This window comes from Pleurodeles waltl, chromosome 10 (assembly GCF_031143425.1).
Source record: "Pleurodeles waltl isolate 20211129_DDA chromosome 10, aPleWal1.hap1.20221129, whole genome shotgun sequence".
Taxonomy (NCBI): Eukaryota; Metazoa; Chordata; class Amphibia; order Caudata; family Salamandridae; genus Pleurodeles; species Pleurodeles waltl.
Window position 1 is genome coordinate 19,790,430 of NC_090449.1, and position 18,704 is coordinate 19,809,133.

Below are 18,704 nucleotides of genomic sequence, written 5' to 3' on the forward strand. Positions count from 1 at the left end.
CTGTAATGGAATTGTAATACGGCCAACAGGATATCCGTCATGTTTATGACAGAGTAACCCTCCCTGCCAAACTCTAAATCAGGCCCTTAGTGCCTTATTTAGAGTTTGCTTGAATGTATGCTCTGTCACAGACGTGGCCGATATCCTGTTTGTTTTATTACAAGAGCATGCTAGAAGAGCATTGTAATAAGGCAAGCAGGATATCCATTATTTCTCCAGTATTGGGGTATCTTTCATAGATTCACATGCTTGAATAATTCCCCGTCGTCGAAGTGGGAGTCCCACGGTAATTAGAAAGCAATAAATAGAGAATTTTTTTTTCTTTTTTTTTTCATTGAAGTCAATAGGAAAAACACATTCAATTGTAGAACTATCAGCCTCATTAGAAAAAGCCCAAACTTCAGCCAATCAGGTGAAACCACCCCTTTAGAATCCTCAGCACAGAGGCTCAGTCTCTCAGATTTTCTACCGCACGTCGTGTGTAAGGGAGTCTCCCTGAGCTCTGCTCAGTTTTCTTTCTCTTCAAGAGATATTCTTCAATTTTCACTTTTATTCTTACTGTAGTATTTTTCCATCATGTCTACAGCAAGAAAAGGTTTGTTTAGACCTTGTGGGACCTGTGGAAAGTTAAGGCTTCACTGTGAGGACCCTCACAAGGAATGCATATACTGTCTCCATCCAGAGCAGAAGGTCAAAGACTGTAAGATCTGCAGGACCTTTCCCAGCATGACTCTGAGAGACAGAGAAGCCAGGCTCTTACTTTGGCTTCAGAAAAGAAAGGCCAGAGAAGCTCTTTCTGAGGAGGAGGACAGCGACACATCAGTGGCCTCAAAGAAGAGGAAGAGGTCTGTGGAGAGCTTCTCCCCCAAGAGCAGTAAGTCAGCCAAGAAGCTGCAAGCATTTAAGGACAGGCCGGAGGAACAAGCTTCAACATCCAGAGAAATGGGTGGTAAGGTTCGCTCAGAGCCATCTACACCTGCTTCCTCCTCAAAGAAGCTCAAAAGACCTTCGAGTTCCCTGCCACCGTTGACATCCAGGAGATCCACACCGTCGACGAGCGCATCGTCGACGGCAGGCCTTCCTTCATCGACGACAACAGCGACGGCCACGTTTACGGCTCCATCGTCGCCAATGATCGTTACCTCGTCTCCACTGTCATCTACGACTATAACGTCGGTGAGCTTGAAATACGGTCCATCGTCGGCTCACACCTTGAAGATTACAAAGAAACCGTCAACGGGTAAGAATATCAAATCTCTACCGTCGACGCACTTATAGACGGGTAAATTCAGAGGTTCTTCGTCGACGATCTCACCGACGGAAGCAGCGACGGAGACACACCAGTCGACGGCAACCCCGTCGGCGGCAGCCCCGTCGACGGAAACCTTGTCGACATTCGCACCGTCGACGGCAACTTCGTCGACGCTCACATCACCGATAACGGCTCCACTGACGACGGCTCCGTCAACGCCTACACGTCGACGAGAACACCATCGATGAACGCTCCGACGACGACTCCTTCGACGGCTCAATACCCTGATCCGATACCCAAGCATTTTGGAGCATCTCCTTACCTGCCTCAGAGAATTCTACCAATAAGGAGCAAGTCTTCTCTCCTACTTCCATCACATACATCACCCAGTAAAGTCACACCAGTACCTCCGCAACATCTCTTTGCGGACGAGGAGGAAGAAGATGATGTATATTCTGATGGTGGTTTCTTCCCGGTGGCACGTATCCCCTCTGAACTACAGATTAAGTGTCAGGAGGAGGATGAAGAAGAAGATGACCAGCCCTATTTGGATCAGCAGACACAGAGTCACCTGCAACCTCAAGAGCAGCAGGAGCAGACAGTTCAGATGCCTGTCTCGTTGATAGCTAACCTACAGCAGATGATGCAGGACTATTATTCTAAATTTCCTCTACCTGGCTCCTCTACCCCGGTGCAACCTCCGCATACACCAGTGTCCACCCCTGCTAGACCATCTGAATTTCCTGATCCTACCACAGCTCCTTCATCTGGACAGGATATTGCTCCACCTTCATCTGAGGACGAGCAGGAAGAAGGTGAAATTCAGGACACTGACTCAATCATTCCAGAATGGGATGAATATCAAATTCAAACACCATCTCCTTCTACGCCTCCGCCAGTAGACTCTCCACCGCAGGATATTGGTGGTTTTCATAGTGTGATGGAAAGAGCTGCAAAAAGATTCCAACTGCCAATAACATCAAAGCAGTCAGCCTGTTTTCTTTATGACTTCAAAGAGGATACTAGGAAGTCACTAAGGGCTATACCCATTGTTGACTTCATTTGGGAGGAGGGCCTTAAGCTCATGCAGACTCCATCCTCCATACCCGCAGTCTTACCGAGACTTGAGAAAAAAATGTAAAGCACCGGACAATTCTCCAGCATGTCTGGTTAGTCACCCTAAACCAGACTCGGTCATATCGCAGGCGGCTCAGAGAAGGTCCAGAAATCCATCTACATCTCTGACTACCCCCCCAGACAAAGAAGGACGTCGGTTGGATTCGATTGGGAAAAAGTTCTCAACGATGGCGGCCACTACAGTTAGAGCAGCAAATTCCCTAGCAATCCTAGGAAGGTACGACCGCCAGATGTGGTCCGATATGTCGCAGTTTATAGACATGTTACCTGAAGATAGTAGAGCAGAAGCGCGCAAGATTCTACAGGAGGGTGAAAAGATCTCGGCTGAGATCATAGACTGCGCCATAGACGTCTCGTCTACAGGTTTCCGCCAGTTAGCCGGAGCGGCCGTACTTAGGCGTCAAGGGTGGCTGAAAGCTACTTCGTTTAGACCAGAAGTACAATTAAAGATCCTGGACATGCCGTATGATGGCGAACTCTTGTTTGGCAAGCATGTGGATGATGCGTTGCAATCCATTAAAGCAGACACTGAGACAGCCAGATCTCTGGCAACATTGCAATACAAGAGACAGACCTTTCGGGGAGCGAGAGGGAGAGGGACTTTTTCTTATAGAGGCGGCGCACATCAGTACCGTCAATACTCCTCTTATCAGGGACAGTTTCGTTCCACCTTTGGCCAGCAACAACCACATTCCTTTCGACAACAGTCATCCACGCATTTCAGACAACAAGCGAGAGGAAAGTCAACTTACAAAACCAAAGAGACGGCAAGAAAGCACTGACCTTCATCGGATGCCTGCACCCAGCCCCTATATCAACACTCTAATAGGGGGCAGAATTTCCAAGTTCCTCCACCATTGGTCCAAAATTACTTCAGACAAATGGGTACTCGATATTGTCAACCGAGGACATACACTAGAATTCAACCAGCCTCCCCCTCATGTACCACCAAGAGGTCCCCCGCCAGCCCATCTCAACGAACTTCTGGCGCAGATTACTATATTAATGAAGAAGGGAGCAATAGAGATCGTACCAAGGAGCCAGAGGGGAACAGGTTTTTACCCCCGCTTCTTCCTTATACGGAAAAAGACAGGAGACTGGAGACCTATTTTAGATCTTCGTTCTCTCAACAAATACCTCAAGAAGCAATCTTTTCGCATGATCTCCCTTCAAGACGTCCTGCGCCTACTCAACCGAGGGGACTTTATGACATCCTTAGATCTCCAGGACGCATATTTCCACATCCCCATTCGCCCCTGTCATCGGAAATTGTTACGTTTCAGGGTTGCAGGCACTCACTACCAGTTCAGAGTGTTGCCCTTTGGCCTCAGGTCGGCCCCAAGAGTATTCACCAAAGTTTTAGCACCGGTTGCAGCCCACCTCAGGCAACTAGGAATACAGGTGTTTCCGTATTTAGACGACTGGCTAATAAAGGCACGAACAACGTCAAAAGCTGCCAGGGACACGAAGACATGTCTATCTCTTTTCGGAACACTAGGCTTGACAGTCTATTACCCCAAGTCTCATCTAGATCCTTCCCAGAACATCACCTTTCTAGGAGCCGTCTTGGACACAGTCCAAGCAAAAGCCTTTGCTTCACACGAAAGACGAAAGAGACTTCGAGATTTAGCAGCACGTCTCAGCAAAAGAAGGTCTGCTTCTCTTCTGACTTACAAGTCTTTTCTGGGGATGCTTTCGTCTTGCATTCCATTGATAGAAAACTGTCGTCTGCACATGAGAACACTTCAGCAGCAGTTAGACAAACAATGGAAACAAATAGAAGGTTCTTTCGACTATGTAATTCGGATAACCCCATCAGCAAAACAAGCTCTCATATGGTGGAAGGATACGCCCCTCATCTCAGAAGGTCTTTCATTCCTGAAGGACAAGCCAGTGCACATTATTATAACAACAGATGCATCCTTAGAGGGATGGGGCGCACATTTGCAGGATCTTTCAGTGAGAGGGAAATGGTCCACTCAGGAGTCGACTCTTCACATAAACGTATTGGAGTTAAGGGCAGTTTCCTTGGTACTCAAGTCCTTCCTCACAAACATCAGGGGTTCTTCAGTCTTGATAAGAACAGACAATACCACAGTCATGCATTACCTCAACAAACAGGGGGGCACAAGATCGCAGGCATTATCACTAGAAACGCAGAAGCTGTAGCATTGGGTGATTCAACATCGGATATCCATCAGAGCAGAGCATCTCCCGGGGATCACCAACACCTGGGCAGATGCCTTAAGCAGGAGTCGAACCAGCTGCCACGAGTGGGAACTCAATCAGTCAGTTCTCGACCGCCTCTTTCGTCGTTGGGGCAAACCCAGTCTGGATCTGTTCGCAACCAGAGACAACAGGAAATGCCAACACTTCGCAAGCTGGCGACCGCAGAAGGGATCAAAGGGGAATGCGTTTTTGATCAGATGGTCAGGGATTTATGCATACTCTTTTCCCCCGCTTCCACTCATCCCGAGACTTCTGCAGAAAATGAAGAGAGAGCCATGCAGACTTCTATTAATTGCTCCCAAATGGCCACGCCAGTTTTGGTTCACAGAACTTCTATTACTCTCGGAGCAGCCTCACATTCGACTGAGAACACTACCGGATTTGTTAACAACGAATCAGGGTCAGGTCTGTCATCCCAACCCGACGTCTCTTCGTTTATCAGCCTGGCTCCTGAATTCTATGAATTCGACGGCCTAGATATTCCTCCAGATTTCAGGGAGGTACTTGCCTGTGCCAGGGCCCAGTCTACAAACAGGACATATAGGTTCAAGTGGAAGAGATTTTGCATATGGTGTTCAACTTCCAACGTTCATCCTCTAAAGTCCTCTCCTGAACAGATTCTGCCATATCTGTTGCATTTAGCTAATTCAGGCTTTTCGCATTCGTCTATTAGAGTACACCTCGCTGCTATATCCCGTTTCCGACGAACATCTCAGTCACCTTCTTTATGGTCATCCAGAATAATAAAACAATTTCTTAAGGGCTTGTTCAGGATGTTTCCACTGATTCACCGTCCTCCACCTCCGTGGCATTTGAATATTGTACTCTCCCAGTTAATGAAGCATCCGTTTGAACCCATTCATAAGGTAGATCTCAAATTCATTTTTTTCAAAACAGCCTTCTGGCCTTGACATCAGCGAAGAGGGTTAGCGATATCCAGGCCTTCACAATCTCACCACCTTTCCTCCAAATCAAATCAGAGGTGGTCATTTTGAGAACTAATCCAAAATTTATACCTAAGGTCCCATCGTCTTTTCATCTAAATGAGCCGGTGGTTCTGAGAATTTTTTTTCCAAATCCGCAAACTGCAGCGGAGCGCGCATTACATTCTCTGGACATTAAACGATGTTTAAAATTCTATATACAAAGGACTAGCAATTTCCGTAAATCTGAGCAACTGTTTATTAGTTATGGACGGATCAATAAAGGCAAGGCCGTTACTAAGCAGACCATAGCGCGCTGGATCTCTTCTGCCATACAGCTATGCCACCAGTTAGCAGGGAAACCTTTATCATCCAGTGTCAGAGCGCACTCCACTAGAGCGGTATCCACTTCAGCAGCTCTATTCACAGGAGTCCCTCTGAGCCAGATCTGCAGAGCGGCAACGTGGACACGTGCTCACACCTTTTCCCAGCACTACTGCCTGGAAGCTACGGACAGAGTGGATGCCGCGGTAGGACAAGCAGTGTTACGTAATTTATTTGCATAAGGTGAGCCAATAACCTTTTTTACCCTCCATCCTCTACGTATTGCCAGACTGATATTTTTCATGTGAATATATCTATGTGTAGATGTATATATTCTTGTATATATATAATCTTTTAGAAGGTTGATTTGCAAATGTTAATTACCTATATGAGTCCATATAGGATGAATTATACGCAGGCATGCTTCTGGTGTTTCAGAACTCAACCATCTTTCTTACTGCTGACTACTCTGATTCAAGCATGTGAATCTATGAAAGATACCCCAATACTGGAGAAAAAAATAAGTTACTTACCTGGAACTGTGGTTCTCCAGTATTGGTATCTTTCATAGATTCACATGCGACCCACCCTCCTCCCCATAGGGGCTCACCTCTTTTACTTTCCTGTAATCACTAGTGCGGAGAAATCTGAGAGACTGAGCCTCTGTGCTGAGGATTCTAAAGGGGTGGTCTCGCCTGATTGGCTGAAGTTTGGGCTTTTTCTAATGAGGCTGATAGTTCTACAATTGAATGTGTTTTTCCTATTGACTTCAAGGAAAAAAAAAAAGAATTTTCTCTATTTATTGCTTTCTAATTACCGTGGTGACGACGGGGAATGATTCAAGCATGTGAATCTATGAAAGATACCAATACTGGAGAACCACAGTTACAGGTAAGTAACTTATTTTCATTTGTGAAGTTCCCAAGCTTCAAGGTCCAAATCAGCGCCATAGAAATCAAGTTGTTTTTTTGTTTTTGTTTTTTGCCTTTTTCTCAGTTTTTCGTGAAATCAAGCCTTCAGTTTTCATGAAGTGCCCATCAGGGAATGCAAGAAGGATGCCTCAGACTCACATCTAGTGGGTGTATTTTGGCTCCCGTCTTCTTATACTTGGAAAATATGAATTGGCACAAAAATGTACATAGGTAAATCAGAAGACTACTAAGAGATCGGGCTTCTAGGAAGCTTGAAGACATGAAATGTAAGCTGACAAAATAGAGCAACAAGGCCTCCAGGGAACATTCAGTTTTTAATGTGACAGTGCCTGCAATCCATGTGAACTCTCATAGAGGGAGATTCAGGGAGAGGAAATCGAGAAGGAGAGAAAAGAGGAAACATTGGCCTCAGCGTTCCTGTTGATGCCATTCTCGATCGATGTTGAAGGCCTCAACATCAGCAAAAGCCCGACATGATGACCGGTTCACTGTTGAAACATCCTTGGTCGCAGCCATCAAAGCACTCTTGATTGATGTAGGCTTGACATTTGTCGTTGCTGTGATAGATGTTATGCAAATCGACGTTGAGGTTTAAAAAAAAAAAAAAAAAAAGGCTAAAAATATAATTGCCACCTCACCAATCTACAAAACCATTAGGACCTCCCCATTTTGTAAATCCGTTGGAGGCTCTATTGGAAATGCCTTCTATCCTGACTCTACCTTCTACATCAAAACCAGTCTTGGTTTCTAGGCAGAGCTCAAAGTCTGGCAATAGTTCATGGACTTTTCTTTAAAGAAGCCTTAATGTTCGTCCTCTAGCATCATATTCTCCATCAAAGTATCTGGATCCAGGAGATGCTGCCTGGCAAGATCTTGGATGATGGGGGACACAGTTTTATCCTACATACTGACATCTTTGACACAACCCATTGGAAATTCTCACCAGTGGATGACATTACCACCTTTTATGAAGTTTTAACACTTAGAGAGTTCAAATTTAACATTCTCCTGGATACTCCTCAGACTTTGGTGACTGTGATAACGGGAACATGAATCCATAGCCTCTTCCAGAAAAATGCTTCCACTAGTGATAGACTTGCTTGATTTAGCGGCAGAAACGTTAATTGTTTTCAGTATTTCAAAAGCTGCTATTCATCTGACTTATTAAAGAAATATAAGTCACCACAACAGAGCCCTGATTTTCAGAAGTAAGAACCCACATTGGAGTTTCTGTGCAGTAAAGGAAGGCACACTTTAGCCCCAGAATCGTCAGCATCATCTCACAGGGAGAGTGAAAGTATGTCTGTGGCAGGCAAGAAAATAAGCTGTGCATTACCCAGAGCCACGAAAACAGCTATTCCAACTGCCCTCCTAGATCACAATGGCTGAGAAATAAGGTCTGCCCTGAATAGTTTTCTTGAGAGACCTGACTAAGCATTGATGTTGAGGAGATGGTTTCAGAAGATCTAGTGTCTAACAAGATAATCAGTGTAGCCATCATTTCCGCAAAGGTGGCTGCTAAATGTTACTCCTATGAAATTACCTTGTGCTGTTCTTCTTGGTTGTACCTTACTTCCCTGAAATCAGACCTACAACTGAAAACACTTAGGGGGTCATTCCGACCCTGGCGGGACCACGGAAGCACCGCCAACAGGCTGGCGGTGCTTCCAGGGCCATTCTGACCGCGGCGGTAAAGCCGCGGTCAGAAAAGGGGAACCAGCGGTTTCCCGCCGGTTTTCACCTGGCCCAGGGAATCCTCCATGGCGGCGCTGCTTGCAGCGCCGCCATGGGGATTCCGACCCCCTTCCCGCCACCCTGTTTCTGGCGATTTTCACCGCCAGAAACAGGATGGCGGGAACGGGTGTCGTGGGGCCCCTGGGGGCCCCTACACTGCCCATGCCACTGGCATGGGCAGTGCAGGGGCCACCTAACAGGGCCCCATAAAGATTTTCACTGTCTGCTTTGCAGACAGTGAAAATCGCGACGGGTGCCACTGCACCCGTCGCACCCCTGCAACTCCGCCGGCTCCATTCGGAGCCGGCTTCCTTGTTGCAGGGTCTTTCCCGCTGGGCCGGCGGGTGCCCTTTTGGCGGTCGCCCGCCGGCCCAGCGGGAAAGTCGGAATGACCCTCGCGGTCTTTTGACCGCGGAGCGGTCTTCCGACGGGGTTACTTTGGCGGGCGGCCTCCGCCGCCCGCCAAAGTCGGAATGACCCCCTTAATCTTTCTTTTCCGTCCATGTTCGCCCAGCACACTGAGGAAGAAAGAGGCTGAGAGTCTAAATGCGATTGGACTGGAAACAAATCTTCAGGTCTCAGCAGAGGCATAGAGAAAGCTTATTATCTCCGACAGAGGGTTCAGTACCCTTATTGGCACTATCAGCAGCCAAGGAAGCAAGAATATCAGCAGGGATATAGGTTCCATTATAACAAAGTAGAGGATCAATTGGCTTAATCCTATTCTGCCATCTTATCAGTGCACCCACTCTCAAACAGCTTCCAAGGATCACTCTACGACCCCAGCTCTCTTGATTTTCCACCCTAATGGGCATGTAGAGGAGTGGTAAAAGAAATTACAGGTGAGGAGTGGGCATTAATTATTGTAAGAGATAGCCATTCAATATGTTTGCAGTCCTCACCACTGGCTATTCTACTACAGCCAACTTAGAAACTCCATCTAGCCAATCTGCATAAAGAGACAACGTTGTTAGTATAAAACCAAGCAACAGAACTAGCCCTCCCACTCCACAGGGAGAATTGAATTTATTGACGCTATTTTCAACTTGAGAATAAAAATCCCAAAAACGAAATTCAGACCAATCATAGATCTCTAACTATCAATAAAGTCCATCGGGAGAGAGAGATTTTTAACTCTGGAGAGCTATCAAATCTTTCCTCTTTTTAGGCTGGAGAAGTAGATGTGCACTGTGGACTTACAGGTTACTTCTACTTTCCTACCACAGAGAGGCACAGAAGTGCCTTGCAGGTGTAGTAGGTCATTCACACTTCAGTACGAAGTGCTACCATTGGGTCTGAAGTCCGCCCCTCAGCCTTTCCACAAGTAAATGACAGAAGTGGTATCTCATCTTATTCCTCAGAAAATATTTATTTATCCATAAGCGCAAAGAATGCAAACACCCAATTTCAAGGCAGTTCTTTTTTGCTTAGTTAATAAACAAAGACAGACAGTAGCTGAAATACATAAATTTGCAGACTCCATAGTAATTTCTGTGAAACACTTTTAATTCTTATTTCATTATTCACTCTATTCAGGCGTCATTCCCATCAGTTGCTTTAATACGCATACAGGTGATATGTCAGCCAACATGTTTCACCCCTTCAGCCGTCCTCCGGCCTGAGGTTTCTTCAAGTCTGCAACATGCAGTTAAAAGCATTACATTTTATCAGATTAAGGTCAAAACTAGTGAGGATGATAATCACACAACTGTCTTACTGCACTCGTGATAAACCAATGGTTGATCACTGAGTAAGTGAAGTACATGTAATAAAAATATATATATTAAGTATGTGCATGCTGACATTGAATATTTTTATCACAGTACATGTGTGCTTTACTTGTGCACTGATCAGCCTCTGGTTTATTGTGAGTGTAGTGGTTATCACATGCCACCCAATTTTGATATTCATCTGACAGAATGGAATGCTTTTAACTACATATTGAAGTCTTGAATAAGCCCCAGGTGTGTGCACCGTTGAAGGAGAGAAACTCTTATTGGCTATCATAACTTCAGTATGTCCGTTGAAGCATCTGATTGAATTATATCTGAATAGAGAGAATAACCAAACAAAAATTTAATGTTTCTCAAAAATTAACATGGAGTCTACAAATGTATGTTTTTAAATTTTTGTCAGTTTTATATTAACTAAGAAATGTTTCTTCGGAAGGCTCCTAAAGATGGGATCTTCATGGCTCCACCTGTCTTTGGAGGAGAGAAAGAAGCATGCCACTTGAATAAAAGACATAGAAGGAAGAACTAAGATGAGTGAACGATAATAAGGGCCAGGTTTCACTATCACCTCACCAGGTGCTCTTCATTCAGGCAGTTGAGCTTGAACGCCTATTTTCTTAATGGTACAAAAGAAGATAACTGTTTGGTCTCGGACTTCTGGTGTCTGGGTCTTGGTGCACTTGAGTGTCATACAATCCCTTCCCCCAGTTTTAGGTGCACCCCCTTCCTTCTGATCTGAGGGGTCCTCATCACCCTGTAGCCACTTGCCTGAGGCCGCAGGCTGTTTCCTGTACTGTGACGTTCAGGAACTTCGCACCTCTTTCCATATGAAGGATGGGTGAGTTAGTAATTTCAGGATAACTATCGATATTGCAGTTGGACTATCCCTCATGTTTGGGGTTCTTGATATCTTCTTTGCCTTGAGGTGATGAAGACTTCCCGATCCACTCCTCCAGACAGACTCCTTCTGTGTCCTTCTCCTCCATTATCTATTTTGGAACAGCCCACTTTTTTCCTCCATCTTCCTTTTTCTCTGCTTCAGTGGCACTCCCTGGTGACGTGGATCCTGTAAATCTGCATGACATGGGGGTGTCTCCAGTATTGGATCGTTCATAGATTCACATTCTTGAAGCCTCCTCATCGTCGCCGTGGGACTCCCAAGTTATCTTAACAAAGCAATAAATGACATAACCAAAGGCTATAATGCAATGACTGGTCACTGCAATAACCTATGTCTTTTTTTTTTTTAAAAGGACCAAACATGAATTATAACCAATCAGGCAACAGCATCCTGCAGAAAACTCTCAGATTTTCTACCGCAAATTGTATGAGAGGGAGTCTCCTTGAGCTCTACTCAGTTTTTTCCTCAGTATTTCTTCAAATTTGGTGTTCCACTTCTTTGCTGTTACCACCATGTCGGAATCTTCTAAGAAAGGCTTATTCAGGCCACGTGGATCTTGTGGTAAGAAAAGGCTCCTTTCTAAAGATCCTCATAGGGACTGTATTTATTGCCTGCATCCACACCACAAGGTGAAGGACTGCAAAATTTGCTGAGCATTTTCAAATAAAACTCTCAAGAATAGAGAGGGAAGGTTGTTATTGTGGCTACAAAAAACTCAAAACAAAGACTATGATTCTTTCTGAGGAGGAAGGCAGTGAGAGTTCCACAGCTTCACAGTCAAAATTTAAAAGAGAGTGAGGCCACAGGGGTCACCAGAAGGCCATAAATGCTCTTTATATAGCTCCTCTCTCAAAGGAAAATGAGATACTATTTCTTCTGAGGTTAAATCTGACCCTTCAACCCTGGCTTCTACCTTGCTTTTAAAATCTAAAAAGTCTTCCCAGAACATACACTGGTTAAAATAAAACTAGCCATAAAGCCTTCATCTATGACGGAAAAGTGAGATCGCAGACGACGGACATTTGTACCCTGTCAACGACAACTATCTCATCTACGAGAGCTCCATCGTCGACTGCATTGACGACGATGACTACACCATCAACAAACAACTACCTTGTCCACGACGACCACCTCATCTACAACAGCTATGTGTCGACATCGATGACCGCGTCGTCCATGACCATCACCACACCGTCGACAAAGTCCTCATCGACACCATTGCAAAAATGAAGGAAACCATCCATGTTACTCTTTACACCAGATTTGCCACCGGTGACGAGACACTTGTTACATGATCCTACGCAAATACCTCCTTTGCCACCAAGTTGTTTGAAGTGGAGAACTGTGATGATGAAGATGGGCCCTTTGGTCCATCGCAACTTCATGTCAAATATCATGATGACGAGAAAGATACTGCGTATTACGAACAGGCATATCACCACCAACAGTACAGGGACAAGTCCAGACAGTGCATGAAACCTGTACATGAATCCATGTTCCAGCTTCCAGTGACTTTAGTACAGGACTTGCAAGCAGTGTTGAAAGGACTATCCAACGTTTTCCTTCATCCGCAGGGGTAACGCCCTCACCGGGTCATCCACCACCTCCAGCGCCAGCCTTTCCACCTCCTACACCTAGGATGACACCAGCTTCAACAATAACTGTGCCTCCAAGAAAGTACCCATTTTCATCCAAAGATGACAGAGAAGAAAGAGAACTTCAAGATACACAGCCAGCTACCAATCAGTGGGTTGAATCCCTCATTCCCTTACCATCTTCTCCAGCACTTCAACTAATAAATTCTCCACCAGAGGATATCATTGGTATTTACACATTGATGTAGAGAGCTACTCAAAGGTTTCAGCTTTGTGTAACAATAAAGCAGTGCGACTGCTTTTTCTGTGACTTCAAGGAGTAGTCAAGGAAGTGGGTAAGAGCAATACCTATGATTGACTATATATGGGAGGAAGGCATAAAGATAATGAAAACACCAGCCACAGTGCCTGCAGTTTTTCCTAGAATTGATAAAAAGTGCAAGGCCCTTGACGACTCTCTGGCATGTTTGATAGGACACTCAGTGATAACACAAGTTACTCGTGCTGATAGAAGAACTCTTCAGCGCCCATCTCAACACCACCAACAAAGAGGATAAGCGTCTTGATAATATCGGCAAATGATTTTCCACCATTTCAGGCACTGCTGTTAGTGCTGCAAATTCTTTGGCAATCCTGGCCAGTTATGACTGCCAGCTGTGGTCCTACATTGCGACATATTTAGATCTTCTGCCAGATGACCAAAAAAAGCAGAAGCAAGAAAGATGTTACTGGCAGGAGAAAGATCTGCGTCTGAAATTATCAACTGCGTTGTGTATATAGCCACTCTGGAGTTTTGTCAGCTCACAGGGTCAGTGGTCCTTAGATGCCAGGGCTGGCTTAAAGCAACTACGTTCCATCCTGAAGTACAGGTCAAAATAGTAGACATGCCCTATGACGGTTTTACTTTATTTTGTAAGCACATTGACAAAGCTTTACAAGCGATAAAAGCAGATACAGACACTGCAATATTGATAGGGACACTTCAGTTCAGGAAAACACCTGACAGAGGAGCCCAAAGTCGAGGGATCTATTCCTTTGACCCTGGCTACGAGCAATATCAATCGCACCAGCCTTACCAGTCCTTTCATCCTGCCTTTCCGCGGCACCAACCATATCGTGCACCACCAGCTTGCTCAAAACAACAATCATGGCGGAAGCAATCCACTCAGTCAGAAGACATTGCCAGAAAAAAGTGACAACATCCTTCTGCCTTCTACACTCCCCTTAGTACCTCAGTCTTCTCTGAGAGCATGCCTTTCTCGTTTTACCATCAATGGCAGAAAATTACGACAGACAAGTGGGTCCTCGGTCTTATCGGGTATGGCCACACACACAAGTTCACGACAACTCAACCTTCTCATCCACCTCAAAGAACACCTCCATCTGCTTAGGAAGGAGGTGCTAGCCATGCCGATCAAAGGTGCTATAGAAAAAGTCTTTCACTCTCAGAAGTAAATGGGCTTGTGTTCTTGAGGTTTGTTTTTTCTCCCCTAGTTAAGAAAAAAATCTGGAGAATGGCATGACATTCTGGATCTCAGAAAACTCAGCAAGTATCTGCAGAAAAAAATAATTTCGCATGGTCACTCTCCACGAGATATCACAGCTCCTCAATCATAGAGATTACATGACCAGCCTGGATTTACAGGATGCATACTTTCATGTCCCCATCTATCCCAAACTTCGAAAGTTCCTCTGCTTTACAGTAGCAGGCATTCATTATCAATTCAATTCAAGGCTCTTCCCTTCGGTCTCAGATCAGCTGCCTGGATTTTCACCAAATGTCTCACTCCAGTAGCAGGACATCTCAGACAAAAAGGCCTGCAACTTTTTCCGTACCTCCATGACTGGCTTATAAAGGCACCATCCCTTCAGCAAGTGTCGGCGGCTACAGCAACTTGCCTACTACTGTTTCAATCCCTGGGACTCACAGTCAAATGCCAAAAGCCTTTCCTTTCACCCTCACAGCGGATAACCTTTCTAGGAGCAACCCTGCATACATTACAGGACAAAACATTTTTGTCCACAGAAAGGCAAACAAATATTAGTATATTGGCTCACAGCCTTTCAGAAAGAGAGTCCGTTTTAGTCCGCCTTCCCAAGTCGCTTCTCAGCATGATGTCGTCGCCCATTCTTTTGGTACCATATGTCCGTCTCAGGATGAGACTCATCTAAGAAGAGCTGGACAAACTATGGGTCCAAGTGACCGGTTCATTCAACAAACTCATTCAAATCACACCAGATATGAGAAAGGTGCTACCTTGATGGCAAGCCTCCAAGAATCTCTCAGCAGGGCTAACCTTTCTCCCTCCGATTCCCAAATACGTAATCACAACAGACACTTCCTTGGAAGGCTGGGGAGCCCATCTCTAAGATCTCCGAGCAAGTGGTACATGGAATCTCTCGTTATCCAAAATGCACATAAACTTCCTAGAATTGAGAGCAATTTTTCTAACTCTTCAGTCCTTCCTACCAAGAATACAAGAATCATCCATATTAATACAAACAGACAACACCACCGGCATGCATTACATGTACAAACAAGGAGGTACAGGGTCTCGCATTCTGTCTCTGGAAGCGCAAGGACTATGGAAGTGGGCTCTGTTACACCAGATATCCATGAGAGCAGAACATCTACCGGGTGTAAACACCGATCTTGCGGACGCCTTGAGCCGAACCAGTCCCTCCTGTCACAAATGAGAACTCAATCAACCAGTTCTCAACACCATATTTCAGCAATTGGGCACACCAAACGCGGACCTCTTCGCCTCGCAGGAAAATAAAAAATGCCAGTTCTGCGCAAGCTGTAAACGTCCGAGAGGGTCATGGGGGAATGCATTTTCGATAAGATGGTCAGGTTCTGTGCCTGTGCTTTTCCCCCATTCCCTCTCATTCCCAGACTTCTCAGGAAAATGAAGAGGGAACCATATTGGCTGATCCTAATTGCTCCACGGTGACCCTGACAATATTGGTTCACAGAGCTCCTCCTGCTCTCAGAATCCGAGCCCATTTCTCTTCCAGTAAAGAAAACCCTGTTAACCATGAACAAGGGCCAGGTCTTGCATCCAAACCCTGCCTCTCTTAAATTGCATGCATGGCTCCTGAATTCAAAAAGTTAAAAGGCCTAGAAATACCATAGGACTGTAGGGATATCTTATCCAAGGCAAGAGCTGAATCCACAAACAAAACATACAAATTAAAATAGAAACAATTCTGTTCATGGTGCCTACAAACTTACATCCATCCACTAAAAGTATCACCGGAGCAGATTCTGCCTTACTTCCTGTCTCTTACTAGATAAGGGTTAGTGCATGAGTTTGTCAAGGTTCACGTAGCTGCCATTTCAAGATACAGACGTTCTTCACAATCTTTATCTCTCTGCTCTGCAAGAATAGTCTAACAATTCATGAAGGGGTTAAAGAGTTTTCCCCCAATACGACCTCCTCCTCCAGAATGGCATCTCAATGTGGTTCTCTCCCAGCTTATGAAGCCACCACTCAAACTTATTTACAAGGCAGTACTGACGTTTCTCACTTGGAAGGTCTCATTATTATTGGCTCTCACTTCTGCTAGGAGAGTCAGCAAAATTCAAGCCTTTACAACATAGAACCCTTTCTGCACTTCACTGAGGACAATGTTCTTCCCAGGACAAATCCAATATTTATTCCCAAGGTTCCATCTCAATGAACCCGTCATACTTTGTACCTTTTTTCCAAAACCCTGTTCACCAGCTGAGAGGTCTCTACACACTCTAGACATTAAAAGATGTCTTAAATTGTATTTGCAACAAACTAAACAAATTCGGAAGATTTAGCAGCTTATTGGTGTCTTATGGTCCATCCAAACAAGGTACTTCATTCACAAAAGCAATTGCTGCAAGATGGATTGCAGCGACCATCCAGTTTTGCCATCAAAGGCTAGAAAACCACTCACAGTTAAGGCTAACACGCAGTCCACGAGGGCAGTGCCCACCTCTACTGCTGTGCTGGCACCAAGCTGGAAAAGATTTGGTGTGCTGCAACGTGGAAGAACACCCACACTTTCAAGCAGCACTAGTGCCTGGAATCTGCACACAGCAGCGATGCAGCTTGTTGGCAGGCAGTGTTACATCACCTCTTCGAATAAGGTAAACCTCTGCTCATAGAGAACTTTTCTTGATTTTATGTATTAATTCATATAATGTTGTTGTATAATACATGATAGTTTTGTATACATACAATCATATTTTAGATATCTGGATATGTATTAAGTTGGTACCCACCATACTCTAAGGGTAATTATATTTCTGCAATGGTTACCTACAATAACTGCTTGCTAATCTGATTCAAGCATGTGAATCTGTGAAAGATTCAATACTTTAGAAGAAAATGAGTGAGTTACCTGTAAACTACGGTTCTCCAGTATTGGTATCTTTGATAGATTCACTTGCGACCCACCCATCTTCCCCTGGGAGCCTTCCCTTATTTAGCAAAGGATAACTCTTATCACCCTTGTGCTTGAAAATCTGAGGAACTCAGTCTCTCTTGGGAGTGTTGTACAGGGTGCTTTCGCCTGATTGGTTGTAGTTCTAGTTTGTTTGTTTTTCTTTATGAAAGGACAAAGGCTATTGCAGTGACTATTCATTGCATTATAGCCTATGGTTATGTCATTTAGTGCTTTATTAGGATATTGTGGGACTCATACTGCCATGGGGATGATTCAAGCATGTGAATCTAAAAAATATACCAATATTGAAGAAGAAAATAAGTTACCTACCTGTAACTGCAGTTCTCCAGTATTGGTATCTTTCATAATGCTACAATGTTGTTATGAGAAAGGGTTTTTGTTTTGTGTGGAATTTAGAAAGTCATGTTCATAATAGGCTTTTGAGGTTTCTTCTTTGGATTTGCACATATGCTACACTTTTCAACATCACTAAAATAAATATTAGGGATAAAGTACCCCCTGCTGTACATTATAGGGACTTTGCAAGTTACCCAGCAATAAACATATTGATGAATGAGGCTGAAGGCTGTGATCCTTTATAAAGGTTATGGAACCTTGAGGTGGCTTGCAATATCCTTGTGTGGTAGGGATACTTTGTCCTGTATAATACATGGTCAGACCATCACTTTTCCCAAAAACCACTTAAAAATGTGGTGTGTATCTCTTTCATATGAAAGAGCAAACATGATTGAAAACAAGAAGACTTAAAATGAAACTTCTAATGCAAAATTAAACACATCAATAACCTGTTGCAAGCAGATATTAGAAACAGCTCACTGCAAGCCATTTAAAAAAAAGCTGCAGTAGCTCGGTACAGTTCTAGCTTTTCTCTAGTTAAGGAGTGTAAAAAATAAAGATATTCTCTGCTTATCATTGCAAGGTATTAAAATAGAACAGAAAAAAAACAACCTTCTGTTTCTGTTGCTTTAAAAGCTGCTTCAGTTATACTTCATGTCCTGGCCTCCCTTGCCCGGCTGCTGGCAGCAGGTATTCTGAACTCAGCTGTAATAACCTTAGAATGGTCGAGGTCTGGCTTTTTTTTTCTTTATAATCGGTGACTTGGTGCATCACAAGTTGCCAATTATAAAGAAATGAGTGATCGCTGTTTACACCAGGATTACCGAATGCCATGTATTATATTAGGCATGAAGTGTTCTGAGGTCCCCACACAGAGGTGTATTATTCTAATGATTCTACCTTCAAGGAAGTTATCTAAGATGCAGAATCGAAACCATTTCTTTTTATAACTGTTCTTTGGTTAAATAGAAGACATTAACAAGGCAACTAGAAGATACCACCAAGCATGCCTGAGAAGAATGACATCAAGAATTCCAAAATACTACTTTTAAAGGGGGAGTGCTAAAGTGCACAACTTAATAATAGAACTGCCATTGCATGTTGTTCTTAAGAGGACAATATTCAAAGATGGTTGGAGATTTAACATTATAACTTCTTACCTATT

The 18,704-nt window shown here is 44.3% G+C and overlaps 1 protein-coding gene across 2 annotated transcripts in view; it reads left to right on the plus strand.

Annotated features, from left to right (window-relative positions):
- The window catches only part of MECP2 (methyl-CpG binding protein 2), a 266,084-nt gene that overhangs the window by 227,925 nt on the left and 19,455 nt on the right, over positions 1 to 18,704 (plus strand). The window lies entirely within an intron of this gene.